At 36.3% G+C, this 13124-nt stretch overlaps 1 pseudogene; it reads right to left on the bottom strand.

Moving 5' to 3' along the window:
* Nucleotides 1-5396: 5396 nt before the first annotated feature.
* Nucleotides 5397-7385, bottom strand: LOC100673061 (olfactory receptor 4A47-like; annotated as a pseudogene).
* Between the last annotated feature and the right edge of the window lie 5739 nt (nt 7386-13124).

Genomic DNA, 13124 nt, shown 5'->3' on the forward strand with positions numbered 1-13124 from the left:
TCCATATGCATGGGAAAGCTGGGGGACGAATAAGGAAGACAAAGAAGAATTGACAGTTTTGAATTTGGTGATGGCAAAGAATATTGAATATACCATGGAGTGCCAGAGAAAGGAACAAACCTGTCTTGGAAAAAGTACAACCAAATCCTGTTCTTCTTCAGACTTCCTTATTCATTGTCCAGCTTTCACATGCATATGAGGCGACTGAAAGCACCATGGCTTCAGTCAGGCAGACCTTAGTCCTTAAAGTGACATTTTACTTTTTAACACTTTTAAAGAGATATTTTGCAGCAGATTTGCCCAATGCAATGTGTCCTTCGATTTCTTGACTGCTGCTTCCGTGGGTGTTGACTGTGGATTCAAGTAAAATGAATTCCTTGACAACTTCAATATTTTCTCCACTTATCACAATGTTGTTTATTGGTCCAGTTGCGAGAATTTTTATTTTCTTTCAGCAAGCAAGGTTGTGTCATCTGCATAACTCAGGTTGTTAATGGGCCTTCCTCCAACCATGATGCCCAGCCGTTCTTCATATAGTCCAGCTGCTTGGATTATCTCTTCAGCACACAGATTGAATAAGGATGCTGAAAAGGTACAAACCCGACCCACACTTTTCTTGATTTTAAACCACACAGTATCCTCTTGTTTTGTTTGAAGACTGGGTCTTGGTCTATATACACATTGCACATGAGCAGAATTAAGTGTTCTAGAATTCCCATTCTTCTTAATGTTACCCATAATTTGTTATGGACACTTTGGCATAGTCAATAAACAGAATAAACATCTTTCAGGTATTCTCTACTCTCATCTAAGATTCTTCTTTCATCAATAATGATATACCTTGTTCTCCATCTTCCAAATCCTGCTTGAATTTCTGGAAGTACCCTGTCAATGGACTGCTGCAACAGCTTTTGAATAATCTTCAGCAAAATTTTACTTCTGGGTGATATTAATGATATTGTTTGATAATTTCTGCATTGTGTTGAATCAACTTTCTTTTAAATGAGTGCAAATATGGATCTCTTCCAGCTGATTGGCCAGTAGCTGTCTTCCAAATTTCTTGGCATAGACAAGTGAGCACTTCCAGCACTGCATCAATTTGTTGAAACCTCTCAGTTGGTATTCTGTCAATTCCTGGAGCCTTGTTTTTAGGTAATGCCTTCAGTGCAGTTTGGATCTCTTCTTTCAGTACCATTTATTCCCGATCATATGCTACCTTCTGAAATGGTTAAATAACGACAAATTCTTTTTGATACAGTGACTCTGTGTATTGCTTCTATCTTCTTTTGATGCTTCCTGAATCATTTAATATTTTCTCCATAGAACCTTTTTAATATTGCAACTCAAGGCTTCAATTTTTCTTCAGTTCTTTCAGCTTGAAAAATGGCGAGGCTATTCTTCCCTTTTGTTTTTCTAACTCTAGGTCTTTGTATATTTCATTATAATACTTTACTTTGTCTTCTCAAGCTGTCCTTTGAAATTCTTCAACTCTTTTACTTCATCTTTCATTAGCTATTAGACATACGCAAATCAAAACTACAATGAGATATCATGTCACCCTGACATTACTGGAACTAATAAAAATAAAAACAGAAAATAACAAATGTTGGAGAGGTTGTGGGGACATTGGATCTCTTATGCACTGCTGGTGGGAATATAAAATGTAAATTCACTATGAAGAATAGGGTGCCTCCTTGAAATGCTAGAAATAAAAATGCCATATGATCCAGCAATTCCACTTCTAGGAACATATCCTACAGGAATAAGAACTGTCAAAAGAAAAGACTATGCACACTCATGTTCATTGCAGATTATTCATAATAGAAAAAAACGGAAGCAACCTATGTGCCCATCAACAGATAAATAGATAAACAAATTATGGTACATACCCATAATAGGATACTACGTAATAAAATTACAATAAATCATAATAGTAAAGAACAATGATAAAATCTCTATAGCCCTCACAACATGGATATACCTAGAGGAAATTATACTGAGTAAAATTAGACAATCACAAAAGGGAGAATATTGTATGAGACCACCGAAGAAAAGGTTTCTACACAGAAAAAAAAAATCTGATGATTACAACAAAGAGGATGGATGGGTTGGGAGAATCACTAACTAGACAGAAGACAAGTGTTGACTTTGCTGAAGGGGAAGACAATACATCATATAGGGGAAGTCAGTACATCTTGACCAAGGCAAAGTCTTAGAAGCTTCCTAGACAAATCCAAACACCTTGAGGGACAGAGTTACTGGAGTTGAGGGCTGGAGGCCCTGGTATCTGGGGACATGTAGCACAATTGGCATAAACAAAAGGATTTAAATCCTACTTTGCTGAATAGTGGCATCTGGAGTCATAAAAGTTTGTGAGCACCCTCTAAGATACATCTGTTGATCCCATCCTGTGTGGAACAGAAGAGAATGAAGAAAACCAAAGACATAAGGACAATATTATTCCAAAGAACTAATGAACCACAGCTTCTATCAGCCTGAGCCCAGAATAATTAGCTGGTGCCTGGCTACCACCACAGGCTGCTCTGACAAGGGTCACAATACAGGGTCCCAGACAGAGCAGGAGAAAAATGTAGAGCAAAATTCAAATTCGCAAAAAAAGACCAGACTTACTGGTCTGACCTAGACTTGAGGAACTCCCAAGACTATGGCCCCCAGATACCCTGCTAACTCAGAACTGAAGCCACTCCTGAAGTCCATGTTTCAGCCAAAGTTTAGACAGCCCTATGAAAAAAAAAAACAGTGACACATGTGAGGAACATGCTTCTTCGTTCAATCAACTGAAGGAGATTAAATGGGTAACACCCGCCAAAAAGCAAAGATGAGAAGGCAGGGAGGGACAAGAAAAGTGTAGGAATGGACAAGGGGTACCCGGGGTGAAATGGGAAAGAGGGAGAATGTTGACACATTGTGGGAATTGCAATGAAAGACACAAAACAATTTACGTATAAAATTTGAGTGAGAAACTAATTTGTGCTGTAAACTTTCACCTAAAGCACAGTAACTTTTTTTTAAAAAAAAAATCATGTGTAAACAGACACAACATTGCTTGTGGTGGACACAGATCTGAACATGGTAGATACAGATATCTGAATGGTTGGATACAGACCTGTCTGTGGTTAGACATAGACTTATGGCTTGTCGGACTCGGACCCTGATGTGTTCGCATATTAACTCATGTGTGATTAGATACAGACACTTGTGTGTTTATATGTAGGCCCATGTGTGAACTTAGACCCATGTGTGGACATATACAAGTCTATGTGTGTTTGGTACAGACCTGTGTCTTTGGTTTTGAGGTTTGTGCAGTAACTCATGCCAGCAAAAGATACTGAATCCTTTCAGATCAACTCATTGAAGATGTGAATTGAATGTAAATAAGAGAATTCCCTTTGTAAATCAGAAAACAGAAAGGCAAGTTGTATGTACACTCTGTGGAGCTAACTACAAATTTTATTGAAATTTTTAAAATAAGCCTTCACAATAAGACTGTTATTCTGGATGAGAAACCTAGATTATTATAACACTGTTTTTTTCAATAGAAGTATTTCAAGACATGAAATTCTAAACATAATTTTTTAGGAATTTCTGAGCCTTAAAAAATGACTTTAAGATTTATCAGGAAGAATTAATATTTGGAAATTGCAAGAAAATGTTTTAAATGGGTAATAGGTAATAAAATTTTTTTTAATAGGTGAGAATAATCTTACCAGATATTTATAAATACACATCAAAAGTCTTCGATCACTGAACTAGTATGTTAGTGGTAGAGGAGTAAACAAAAACAAAGTAGAAGAAATGAAAGAAATGGTGAAAAGACTGAATGAGTACTAATAATTTACAAAGTTTATGGAGTGAATTCAATGTCCCAGACATTATGAAAGAAACAGCTAATGCAAAGATAATTAAGGAATTTCCCTGCCTTCAGGGAACTTACAGTCAATGAACATAAGGAGACAATGGACCAAGATTTTTCTCTCATCATTCCATACAACTATGTAAATTTGAAAATTAACTAAATTTCAAAAAGTGGAGAACTAGTTACGTTAACTCTGGTTCAATCAAATGTTAGATATTATTTGGTGAATAATATCATGCTTATGAATAGTTTGAGATTATATAAGAAATATCCACGTATAACATTAGGAATATAAGGTTACAAAGTCACCCGTACAGTGTGTTTTACCAGTGAAAAATTTGTTTTACCAGTGAAAAGGGCCCGTTCTCCCATGCCCTTTGCCCCTCATGAAACCAAATAGGGGAGGCAGGAACCATAAGTATCTTTGATCACATGTTCCTACAATATTAGGGGTAGGTAATATTTTATTTTAAGCTTGATTCAGAGAGAGAAAGGTTTACAAAGATTTTATGATTGAGAACTCTGTCAAATAGAACAATATATTCTGATTTCTTTATTATTTGATAATCTGTATTACCTTATTAAGGGATATGAGAATGGAAATAATATGAATTGTCAGCATTTTTCCTGACAAAGAAACCATGTAAAATAATCCAGTGTCAATTTCTGTGTTTTGTATTTGAAGCTTATTGATTATGGATTTATTCTAATTTTACATATGAAAGGTAGGGTCTGTGTCTTCATTAGAAAGCCATGAGACGCTATAAGCAAAAAAGGAGATTAAAAAGAAATTGCCTTCAAGTCAATTCTGACTCATAGTGACCCTCTGGGCCAGAGTAGAACTGTCCCGTAGAGTTTCCAAGGAGTGCCTGGTAGATTTGAACTGCCGACCTTTTGGTTAGCAGCCGTAATACTTAACCACCACAGCACCAGGGTTTCCAAGAAGGAGATGGGGATATTAAAAATAACAAAACTATCATCAGATACTTTAAACTTTCAGGGAAGATGAATAGATCATTTTATAAAAATATAACGCCAAACAAAGCTGCTCCACTTAAGGAAATAAGACCATTTCCCAATAGGGAAAATAAGTATGATTTAGTCATCTGCCTGCCTATATGCCTTGTTCATTTTGATTCTTTTTGTATATTTAGCCTTCTTATGATTAATATGAATAATAGGTTTCCAGAGTGGCACAAATGGCTACATGATCAAATAATAATAAAAAGTTTGGCAGTTCAATCATAATCAGTGGTGCCTCAGAAAAATCTCCTAGAGATCTATTTCTCAAAGCTGAGCGCCATAAAAAGTCAAAGGAGTGTAATACTACTATGTAACACATGGGGTTTCCATAAGTTGAAATTGTCCCACCTATAACCAGATGATTAATATTAGAGCTCTGAAACCTCTCCTATTCAAATTCAACATATTAAGCAAAAATAATACTTAAAAGTACCTTACTGATACAAAAATAAGAATATATAGTTCAAATGTTAATATGATCTGTCTCTGTGTGGGGAGGTGTCTTAGTCATCCAGTGCTGCTATAATAGAAATACCACAAGTGGTTGGCTTTAACAAACAGAAGATTATTCTGTCATAGCCTAGCAGGCTAGAAGTGCAAATTCAGTATGCCAGCGCAAGAGGAAGGCTTTCTCTCTCTGTTGGCTTTGGAGGAAGGTCCTTGTTATCAATCTTCCCCTGGTCTAGGCTCCTCTCAGTGCAGGGACCCTGGGTCCAAAGACATGTTCAGCTCCTGACACTACTTTCTTGGTGTTGTGAGGTCCCCCTGTCTCTCTACTAGCTTCTCTCTTTTATATCTCAAAAGAGTGAGTCAAGAAACAGCCTAATCTTTAAATTGAGTGCTGCCTCATTAATGTAACTGCCTGTAAACCTGTCTCATTAATATCGTAGAGGTGGGATTTATAACACATAGGAAAATCACATCGCATGACAAAATGGTGGACAATCATGCAATACTTGAGATCATGGCATATCCAAGCTGACACACATATTACAGGAACACAATTAATTCCATGACAGAGGGTTGAATCACGTTTTTATGTCTTTTTTTATTATTGTGAAATCAGTAATAAGGCCTATTAATTTTAAAAAGGATCAAATTTATTTAAGAAAGAGACATGAGAAAATGTTCCAACAACTAAAATAAATTTATGGTATTAACTGTAGCATAACTCATCACATAGACTATAAATCTATACTCTCAACACAACAATTTTTTACCCCAAAAAACTAACATATATTTTCCAAGACATGAAAATCTTAAAAACATATTTCGAACAAAACTAATCATTGGAGGAATACTTATAATAAATATTTTTAATCATTTATAAGTTATTAAATGGGAAGAAAATTTTACCACAATTATAATTACACAGGGCATTTCTGAGGGAACGGTTTTTCAACGAAAGTAGGTGATGCATTTGTCTACCAGATCATTTGTGTTTTCTGGTCCAGAGCTTCTTCATGGTAGTTTTCATCTTTGCATTTCTCAGAGTATAGATTAAGGGGTTCAACATAAGAGTGATAACAGTATAAAATACAGTCAAAGATTTATCAATGGATAAGGTGGAAGGAGGTCTCACATACATAAAAATACAAGGGACAAAGAAGAGGACCACCACAGTGATGTGGGAGCCAAAGGTGGATAAGGCTTTGCGCCTCCCTTCCTGACTAAGATTCTTCAGGGAAAGTAGAATGACTCCATAGGAGATGAGTAACAGCATAAAAATGACCACACATATTGCCCCATCATTGGCAACCACAGTGAGACCAATGATATAAGTGTCAGTGCAGGCAAGTTTTAATAAGGGGTACATGTCACAGCAGAAGTGGTCAATGACATTGGGACCACAGAAGGGAAGATTGTAAACAAAGAGAAGCTAAACAACGACATGCACAAAACCTCCAACCCAGGCCACCAACAACAGCAGAACACGTACCTATTGGTTCATGATGGTCGTATAATGCAGGGGTTTGCAGATAGCCACATAACGATCATAAGCCATGACCACCAGAAGTAAAATCTCAGCACCACCACATAAGTGTCCTATAAAAAGCTGAGTCATGCAAGCTTGGAAAGAAATGGTTTTCTTCTCATAGACTAAGTCTATAATCATATTTGGGGTAACCGTAGTAGAATAAACAGCATCCATAAGTGATGAGTAGCCAAGAAAGAAGTACATAGGGGCATCCAGTGTTGGGCTGACTACCACAGTCACAACAATGATGAGGTTGTCCACCATTGTCACAATGTAGATGAGCAAGAACAAAACAAATAATATTTTCTGACCCTGGAAACTCTGAGTGAGCCCCAAGAGGACAAACTCAGTCACATTGTTCCTTTGTCCCATATGTCCTTCTGTGTATCCTTATTTCAGAGTTCAGAACAAATTTACCTGTAAATATAATTATTATCAGTGGTTTGTTGAAATCTCAAGCTAATTTGTTTATTCATTCAATCAATAGGCATTATGATTTATTATGTTTCAACACTGTCCAAGATCATAGGACTACAAGGTTGATTTATTAAAACATGGTCCCTGACCTCAGTGATTGTATAGACTAATGGAGAGACAAATTAGAAACACACATGGGAAATAGATTATTAAAAAAAAGTGACTGCCACTCTAACTTCCATACGGAAGAAAGTAAAATTGTATGTATAGGCAGTACCATAAACAAAAATAAAATAGAAATTCAGTAAAGATTTAATGTTAAAATAAAGTAAAATTTATATTTACTTTCAAGTCAGTAAAATAACTTCTGCATTCTAGGAATGGGTGAATCTTCTTAACTAATAACTGAAATCCCAATTAGACAGAATGACAATTTCTAAATTTTAAAGGGTTTTTATTGATAAAATAAACACAGTCCATAGACAAAAAAATATCTTGGGGAAAATATGTATATTTTAGAGAACGTACATAATATTAATATCAAATAGATAAATAATTCTAACTAGTTAACCAGAAAAAGACAACCTAATAGTAAAGTGGGCAAATGATATAAACAAGCAATTAAGAGTACATCCAAATGCCCAACAAACATTGGTAGGATGCTGAAACTCATTGGTAAATAGTGAAATGTAAAATAAAATAACAGATGTCATTTTACACCCATTAGATTGAAGAAAAGTGAAAAAGAGAAAAGGGCTTTGTCTTCTATTGCTAGTAAAAATGTTAATTTTATAATATTTTTGGAACAAAATCTAGCCATCTCTATTGAAAATAATAATACATATACTTTTCATTACAAAAATTACATTCTTTAGGAGGGGGGCCAAGATGGTTGACTAGGCGGCGCGGCTACACAGCTGGCTGGAGGAGAAGTCCCCAGGAGGCAGCGACTGTTTTTGGAGCCGGGAGTGCAGCGTCCCAGCTGGGGAACCTTGACACTGGGCTTAGGACTGGCAGCGGAGGAACTTACCTCGGCTTCTTTGGGCCTGACCCTTGGGGGCAATCTCTACCCAGCCAGCACACATAGGCTACACGCCCCTCGGGAATCTCGGATAAAATAGTCATCTCAAGCAAGATAAGTAACTTTGTCTATATTCTGGGGTGCTACTCTCTCCTGTTTTTCTAAACCCTCCCCTCCCCTTCCCAGGCGGCTTCAGTAACATTGGAATTTCCAGAGCCAGAGGGAGAATTGCTCCGTGGTTTTTCTTTTCCCTTTTTTTTCTTGTCTTTTCCTAACCCATTCTTCCGGCCTGAGAGAAGCAACCACAAAAAACCCAGGGACCAAAAATCCTTCCCTAATTGGACTAAAAACACAAAACCAGCTCCAGCCAAGCATATGTGATCCACAGTCTCCAGCTTTCAACGCTACGGGGAACAAGGTGGCTATTATAATGCAAAGGCATTTCTGGTAGGGATCTGACTGCATTTTTTTTTTAGCAGATTTACTGGAAAGACAAGTTTTCCAGGTCTGATATCTCTGTGTATTCAACAGAGCCCTCACTGAACCACAACAGGGAACTGAGGGCTGAAGCTCCCCCCAGGCCACCTAGCCTCCTGCCTTAGGGGGTCTAAGGAGGGTGACACCTACCAATCTGTAGAGGTACTTGCATTGGGGGCCTAAGGTACAGCTGCAGAGCCCACCCACCAAAGTGCTTTAGGAATAGAGACACACCTACCTCATTGACACTTGGGGGAAGCCTGTCAGCATCCTGCCCCCCCCGGAGGGTGAACCCCAGCTGCTACTATGATCTGGTGCACACAACTATCACCACTACTTCTCAAGGCGGCTAGGTGATAGGGTGCATCACACACTTGATGACCCAAAATCAGATTCTACTCAAGAATAGTGAATGGACTTAGGTATATATATCTGGTAACAGCCCAAACCAGCTGGTAATAGGTCATAAGTAAGTCAAGGGCTACAACAATCAAGACAGCACAATCTAGTAGCCCATCCACGTATATTGAAAGAAAACAAAACAAGATAAGACTCAGTGAGCAAATATAAAATAAATCACTACAATATCTTAGTGATGGCTCGGAGACAGCAGTCGACATCAAACCACATAAAGAAGCAGACCATGACAGCTTCTACAACCCCCCAAACAAAAGAATCAAAATCTTTCCCAAATGAAGATACAATCCTGGAATTATCAGATACAGAATATAAAAAAAACTAATTTACAGAATGCTTCAAGACATCAGGGAGGACCTCAGAAATGAAATAAAGCAATTTGCAGAAAAAGCTAAGGAACACACTGATAAAACAGTTGAAGAACTCAAAAAGATTATTGAAGAACATAGTGGAAAAATTAATAAGTTGCAAGAATCCATAGAGAGACAGCATTCAGAAATCCAAAAGATTAACAATAAAATTACAGAATTAGACAACGCAATAGGAAGTCAGAGGAGCAGACTCGAGCAATTAGAATGCAGAGTGGGAAATCTGGAGGACCAGGGAATTAACACCAACATACCTGAAAAAAAATCAGATAAAAGAATTTAAAAAAATGAAGAAACCCTAAGAATCATGTGGGACTCTATCAAGAAGGATAACTTGCGTGTGCTTGGAGTCCCAGAACAGGGAGGGGGGACAGAAAACACAGAGAGAATAGTTGAAGATCTGCTGACAGAAAACTTCCCTGACATCATGAAAGACGAAAGGATATCTATCCAAGATGCTCATCAAACCCCATTTAAGATTGATCCAAAAAGAAAAACACCAAGACATATTATCATCAAACTTGCCAAAACCAAAGATAAAGAGAAAATTTTAAAAGCAGCCTGGGATAAAAGAAAGGTCTCCTACAAGGGAGAATCAATAAGAATAAGTTCAAAAAAAAAAAAAGAAAAAAAAATTTTTTTTCTTTTTTTTACTCAGCAGAAACCATGCAGGCAAGAAGGCAATGGGATGACATATACATAGCACTGAAGGAGAAAAACTGCCAGCCAAGGATCATATATCCAGCAAAACTCTCTCTGAAATATGAAGGCGAAATTAAGATATTTACAGATAAACACAAGCTTAGAGAATTTGCAAAAACCAAACCAAAGCTACAAGGAATACTAAAGGAAATTGTTTGGTCAGAAAACCAATAATATCAGATACCAGCACAACACAAGGTCACAGAAAAGAACATCCTGATATCAACTCAAATAGGGAAATCACAAAAACAAATTAAGATTAATTAAAAAAAAATGCTCAAAACAGGGAATCATTGAAGTGAATATGTAAAAGATCACAATAATCAAAAAGAGGGACTAAATACAGGTGGCATAGAACTGCCATATGGAGAGGGATACAAGGCAATATAGGACAATACAAGTTAGGTTTTTACTTAGAAAAATAGGGGTAAATATTAAGGTAACCACAAAGAGAGGTATAACAACTCCATAACTCAAAATAAAAACCAAGAAAAACGTAACGACTCAGCAAACATGAAGTTAAATACTATGAAAATGAGGAACACACAATTTACAAAGAAAAACGTCTCAGCACAAAAAAGTAAGTGAAAAATTGAAATTGTCAACAACACACAGAAAAAGGCATCAAAATGACAACACTAAACACTTACTTATCTGTAAGTACACTGAATGTAAATGGACTAAATGCACCAATAAAGAGACAGAGAGTCTCAGATTGGATAAAGAAACATGATCCGTCTATATGCTGCCTACAAGAGACACACCTTAGACTTAAAAACACAAACTAAAACTCAAAGGATGGAAAAAATATATCAAGCAAACAACAAGCAAAAAAGAGCAGTAGTACCAATTTTAATTTCTGGCAAAATAGACTTTAAACTTAAATCCACCACAAAGGATAAAGAAGGACGCTACATAGTGGTTAAAGGGACAATTGATCAGGAAGATATAACCATATTAAATATTTAGGCACCCAATGACAGGGCTGCAAGATACATAAAACAAATTTTAACAGAACTGAAAAGTGAGATACGCACCTCCACAATTATAGTAGGAGACTTCAACACACCACTTTCGGAGAAGGACAGGACATCACATCCAGTAAGAAGCTCAATAGAGACACGAAAGACCTAATTACAACAATCAACCAACTTGACCTCATTGACTTACACAGAACTCTCCACCCAACTGCTGCAAAGTATACTTTTTTTTCTAGTGCACATGGAACATTCTCTAGAATAGACCACATATTAGGTCATAAAACAAACCTTTGCAGAATCCAAAATATCGAAATATTACAAAGCATCTTCTCAGACCACAAGGCCATAAAAGTGGAAATCAATAACAGAAAAATTAGAGAAAAGAAATCAAATACTTGGAAACTGAACAATACCCTCCTGAAAAAAGACTGGGTTATCGAAGACATCAAGGAGGGAATAAGGAAATTCATAGAATGCAACGAGAATGAAAATACTTCCTATCAAAACCTCTGGGACACAGCAAAAGCAGTGCTCAGAGGCCAATTTATATCAATAAATGCACACATACAAAAAGAAGAAAGAGCCAAAATCAGAGAACTGTCCCTACAACTTGAACAAATAGAAAGTGAGCAACAAAAGAATCCATCAGGCACCAGAAGAAAACAAATAAGAAAAATTAGAGCTGAACTAAATGAATTAGAGAACGGAAAAACAATTGAAAGAATTAACAAAGCCAAAAGCTGGTTCTTTGAAAAAATTAACAAAATTGATAAACCATTGGCCAGACTGACTAAAGAAATACAGGAAAGGAAACAAATAACCAGAATAAGAAATGAGATGGGCCAGATCACAACAGACCCAACTGAAATTAAAAGAATCATATCAGATTATTACGAAAAATTGTACTCTAACAAATTTGCAAACCTAGAAGAAATGGATGAATTCCTAGAAAAACACTACCTACCTAAACTAACACATTCAGAAGTAGAACAACTAAATAGGCCCATAACAAAAATTACACTCTTTAGAATCTATCTACAGGAAGTAAGGCGGGAGTACATAAGAATATACTTGTGGTATGTTTTTGTTGAATTATTTATAATGGCATTAAATAATAAATATGACAGAAAGAAAATTTAAGTGGATTCCAATCTATAGAGAAACAGTTGAATATATTTGAAAAATTCAATTAAATGGAATACATGCATTTGAAAGAAAGAATTAGAACTATGCTGGTATTGTTAGAGAAATTCCCACAAAGTACAGTCGAGCAAGAAATAAATGAACATAAAACTATCCATAATATAATATATTAGCTAATAAATGTTTATATATGATTATATGAGCACAGGAAAAATATGGAGGAAACATATTTGTTGCTGTTATAGACAGTTTACATTTGTGCTGGGGATGTATGTGAAAGAATGAAAATGACGAGAGGGTAGATTCCAAAACTAAGAAAAAGGCACATATACAAAAAAAAAAGTCAAAATATTATTGATATTTACCAGCCCTTTTATCTCTTAAAATAATCCTAATGATGATACCAGATGCTCTCTAAGTCTCTATTGACATTAACTTCAATATCTGGCCTCATAATTCTGCTGACCCCCTCTTTGTAATACATGGATTGTCCGTGTTTCTAACTAAGGCCAAGTCCTCTGCATGTGCTTTGGGTTCCATAGTCTTCATCACACTCAAAACAGTGCTCCTGTAATTGTCTCCTCCTTTGGTACATCATTAGTTTTCTTCTACAATTTGCATTATTCCGTCCACATATTTATACAGCATAATATCTCCATTGCTTAAATAATTTATCCACCAACTCCACATCTCTTTCAAACAAGCAACCCAATTCTCTCTT

This window comes from Loxodonta africana, unplaced genomic scaffold (assembly GCF_030014295.1).
Source record: "Loxodonta africana isolate mLoxAfr1 unplaced genomic scaffold, mLoxAfr1.hap2 scaffold_85, whole genome shotgun sequence".
NCBI classification, from domain to species: Eukaryota; Metazoa; Chordata; class Mammalia; order Proboscidea; family Elephantidae; genus Loxodonta; species Loxodonta africana.